This window comes from Rhipicephalus microplus, chromosome 2 (genome assembly GCF_043290135.1).
Source record: "Rhipicephalus microplus isolate Deutch F79 chromosome 2, USDA_Rmic, whole genome shotgun sequence".
Lineage (NCBI taxonomy): Eukaryota > Metazoa > Arthropoda > Arachnida > Ixodida > Ixodidae > Rhipicephalus > Rhipicephalus microplus.
Genome location: NC_134701.1, coordinates 201,451,990 through 201,456,647, shown reverse-complemented (window position 1 = coordinate 201,456,647; position 4,658 = coordinate 201,451,990). Strand labels below are relative to the sequence as shown.

Here is a 4,658-nt window from a genome sequence, read left to right as displayed (position 1 = left end):
ATATGAACAGAACTATTAGCTATAATACAAGGAAATTGTAGGAAAACTCTAATGTAATAAAAGAGAACTATAAGGCTATATGAAGCGATATATGTGTGTAAAACATAGGAGCAATATAAATTTGCTGCCGTGTGCCGGTAGCAGGGATACACCGTGTATGCGATCCGCCCGCTCGCTCGGACAAGGAGACGCGGCCATCGAGTATTATTTCGACTGGCCGCAGCCTTTTTTCGCAGCTAGGCATGCAGTTCTGGCACCGCCGTCACACTGGAAAACTCCGCTGCACGGCGTTTAGGTAAGGCATTTCATCTGGTTGCTACTCTGGGCTGTTTGTGCAGAAGCGGCATTCACCGCCGAGTTTGTACAGCAGCACAGGTAGCAATGGTTTTGTACAATGTGAAAGCCCTTGCCTAATGCACAATATTTTAGCCGCCTTTACACTTTGCTAAACCATTTTGCTTACAAGAAGTCAATAGATAAAAATACCGATAGCAAGGAGGATAACTTTATTTTAGCTGTCCGGGAGGCACGGAGAGGACCAAAGCCGCTAGGAAATTCGGGGGATGTCTTGAAATGTACGCGGTGAAGAGCAGGTCCATCGGAGAGTCCCCTTCAGCTGGCGACGGCGCTGGAGCCAGCGCCACAGGTCCGTCTTTACTATGGGCAGGTAGCAGCCGAACTGGTCGGCTGAATTGCTGCGGCTCTTGTGTTGCAGCGCCCTTCGATATGGCCATGAACAGAAGCGGACGAGCGGAGCTATAGTGAAGCCACTGCTAGGCTCGTCTTCGGGGCCTCCCCCTTCCACGCCACTGACAGGTTCCAGAGAGACTTCAGCCAAAGAGGGCCGTCAGGAGTAGTCTGCAGAAAAATATGATCAATAGAGGCATGCAGATTTGTGACAACGTTCCGTTCACATGAGAAAGCAGGTCCACCAGAGAGTCCCATTCAGCTGCCGACGGCGCTGGAGCCAGCGCCACAGGTCCGTCTTTGCTATGGGCAGGTAACAGCCGAACTGGTCGGCTCAACTGCTGCGGCTTTTTGTGTTGCAGCGCCCTTGGATATGGCCATGAACAGAAGCGGACGAGCGGAGCTATAGTGAAGCCACTTCTAGGCTCGTCTTCGGGGCCTCCCCCTTCCACGCCCCTGACAGGTTCCAGAGAGACTTCAGCCGAAGAAGGCCGTCAGTAGTAGTCTGCAAAAAAATATGATCAGTAGAGGCATGCAGACTTATGACAAGGTTCCGTTCACATGAGAAAGCAGGTCCACCAGAGAGTCCCCTTCAGCTGCCGACGGCGCTGGAGCCAGCGCCACAGGTCCGTCTTTGCTATGGGCAGGTAACAGCCGAACTGGTCGGCTCAACTGCTGCGGCTTTTTTGTGTTGCAGCGCCCTTGGATATGGCCATGAACAGAAGCGGACGAGTGGAGCTATAGTGAAGCCACTGCTAGGCTCGTCTTCGGGGCCTCCCCCTTCCACGCCCCTGACAGGTTCCAGAGAGACTTCAGCCAAAGAGGGCCGTCAGGAGTAGTCTGCAGAAAAATATGATCAGTAGAGGCATGCAGATTTATGACAGGGTTCCGTTCACATGAGAAAGCAGGTCCACCAGAGAGTCCCCTTCAGCTGCCGACGGCGCTGGAGCCAGCGCCACAGGGCCGTCTTTGCTATGGGCAGGTAACAGCCGAACTGGTCGGCTCAACTGCTGCGGCTTTTTTGTGTTGCAGCGCCCTTGGATATGGCTATGAACAGAAGCGGACGAGCGGAGCTATAGTGAAGCCACTGCTAGGCTCGTCTTCGGGGCCTCCCCCTTCCACGCCCCTGACAGGTTCCAGAGAGACTTCAGCCGAAGAGGGCCGTCAGGAGTAGTCTGCAGAAAAATATGATCAGTAGAGGCATGCAGATTTATGACAAGGTTCCGTTCACATGAGAAAGCAGGTCCACCAGAGAGTCCCCTTCAGCTGCCGACGGCGCTGGAGCCAGCGCCACAGGTCCGTCTTTGCTATGGGCAGGTAACAGCCGAACTGGTCGGCTCAACTGCTGCAGCTTTTTTGTGTTGCAGCGCCCTTGGATATGGCCATGAACAGAAGCGGACGAGAGGAGCTATAGTGAAGCCACTGCTAGGCTCGTCTTCGGGGCCTCCCCATTCCACGCCCCTGACAGGTTCCAGAGAGACTTCAGCCAAAGAGGGCCGTCAGGAGTAGTCTGCAGAAAAATATGATCAGTAGAGGCATGCAGATTTGTGACAACGTTCCGTTCACATGAGAAAGCAGGTCCACCAGAGAGTCCCCTTCAGCTGCCGACGGCGCTGGAGCCAGCGCCACAGGTCCGTCTTTGCTATGGGCAGGTAACAGCCGAACTGGTCGGCTCAACTGCTGCGGCTTTTTTGTGTTGCAGCGCCCTTGGATATGGCCATGAACAGAAGCGGACGAGCGGAGCTATAGTGAAGCCACTGCTAGGCTCGTCTTCGGGGCCTCCCCCTTCCACGCCCCTGACAGGTTCCAGAGAGACTTCAGCCGAAGAGGGCCGTCAGTAGTAGTCTGCAAAAAAATATGATCAGTAGAGGCATGCAGACTTCGGACAAGGTTCCGTTCACATGAGAAAGCAGGTCCAACAGAGAGTCCCCTTCAGCTGCCGACGGCGCTGGAGCCAGCGCCACAGGTCCGTCTTTGCTATGGGCAGGTAACAGCCGAACTGGTCGGCTCAACTGCTGCGGCTTTTTTGTGTTGCAGCGCCCTTGGATATGGCCATGAACAGAAGCGGACGAGCGGAGCTATAGTGAAGCCACTGCTAGGCTCGTCTTCGGGGCCTCCCCCTTCCACGCCCCTGACAGGTTCCAGAGAGACTTCAGCCAAAGAGGGCCGTCAGGAGTAGTCTGCAGAAAAATATGATCAGTAGAGGCATGCAGATTTATGACAAGGTTCCGTTCACATGAGAAAGCAGCTCCACCAGAGAGTCCCCTTCAGTTGCCGACGGCGCTGGAGCCAGCGCCACAGGTCCGTCTTTGCTATGGGCAGGTAACAGCCGAACTGGTTGGCTCAACTGCTGCGGCTTTTTTGTGTTGCAGCGCCCTTGGATATGGCCACGAACAGAAGCGGATGAGCGGAGCTATAGTGAAGCCACTGCTAGGCTCGTCTTCGGGGCCTCCCCCTTCCACGCCCCTGACAGGTTCCAGAGAGACTTCAGCCGAAGAGGGCCGTCAGGAGCAGTCTGCAGAGAATTGTGATGAATAGAGGCATGCCCAATGATGACAAAGTTCTGTTCAAAGGAAAGGGCAGGTCCACCAGAGAGTCCCCTTTAGCATCCGACGGCACTGGGGGCAGTGCCACAGGTCAGTCTTTGCTATGGGCAGGTAACAGCCGAACTGGTCGGCTTAACTGCTGCGGCTCTTTTGTGTTGCAGCGCCCTTAGATATGGCCATGAGCAGAAGCGGACGAGCGGAGCTGTTGTGAAGCCACTGCTGAGCACGTCTTCGGTGCTTCCTCTTTCATGCCCCCGACAGGTTCCAGTAGACATGACGTCTTGCAGGATCGTCAAGCAGGTTGCATACGGCTGGTTCGTTTCACGGGAAAACGCTAAGGTCGTCGAGGTAATCGCCTTGGCAGAGTTCCGTGAAGGGCACCTGCGTGCGTTTATCAACCGAACTTAAATTAGCTGACACAATGTGGCTACGGCTATTTCCGATATTTATGCTGTCGGAAGTGGCCTTACCTACATAAAAGCTCCCGGATAAGTTCCTCGAGGTGCATCCATACCTCCTTACTCCAGCAGGTACCGCATGGAAAGGCCACCACTGCGCCACCGGCCTGTTGGCTCGATCAGGTTGCATCCTCCCGTAGGCGCCATGACAGCGAAGAGCTTGCGACTAAACGTCAAAGCTACTTGTTAATAGGGAAGGTTGGTTGGGCATTACTGCAGGGAGACGAGATCAAAGACGTACTCACGGGCGCCGTTCATCCGTCTGGTCCAAGCCGCGCCCCCCGGACAGCTAGTGCCGAATGCTGATGCGGGGTGTGCTTATATAGCCGATGGCTTCGTCTTCATCGCGCTTCTTCGTCTCCTTCATTTACTGTTTGTCGCAAGGGGTCGCTACACTCCCGTTCTTTGTGCGAGGTCACTAGAAGCCCTGTAATGTTACGTGGTGTCGCATTTCTGAAGCACTTGTTCCAGCATGGTGGAACATACGCGTCGTCGTCCATTAATGATCATGTTTTGCCTCTTTTGGACGAAATTAAGTTTTTTGGCTATATTAGTGTCGGCTCGCGTACCGTTGTCTTCGTCTTCTGAGTTGTTAGCGCATGCAAAGCTGTTGGGCTCGTGCGAACAATTGTCAACAGGTGTTTATGAAAAGCGTAGAAGTTGCGATGCGAAATTCACTGTTTATTGCAAAAATGTTGACACCTGCGAATATGGCGACTAGGATTGACATATTATCAAATGAGCGTACGTTATAAAAGAATTTTTGTTCAGCCTGAATCCAACTTTTGTTCGGCCAGATATATTTGTTGGAATATAAGCGGGTGTGAAGCAGAGAAAGAAGAAGGTACACTTAAATGACATATGAATAAGACAGTTTTGAGTGCATGCCATGTTCTAGGCCGAGAAAATGACCATATATATTAGATCTTGAGTTAATCATTCCTGAGTTATTAGCACTTGGTTTGCA

General features: G+C 53.1%; 1 long non-coding RNA gene across 2 annotated transcripts; it reads right to left on the bottom strand.

Annotated features, from left to right (window-relative positions):
* Positions 1-491: 491 nt before the first annotated feature.
* On the bottom strand, positions 492-4,029 carry LOC142796491 (uncharacterized). Of its 2 annotated transcripts, none has more exons than XR_012893882.1 (3): positions 3,937-4,029; positions 3,704-3,857; positions 492-3,614 (listed from the first exon to the last, which is right to left on the bottom strand). It is a non-coding gene; the product is annotated as an uncharacterized LOC142796491 (long non-coding RNA). The 2 variants fall into 2 exon arrangements; XR_012893881.1 differs by having other exon boundaries at positions 3,933-4,013.
* Between the last annotated feature and the right edge of the window lie 629 nt (positions 4,030-4,658).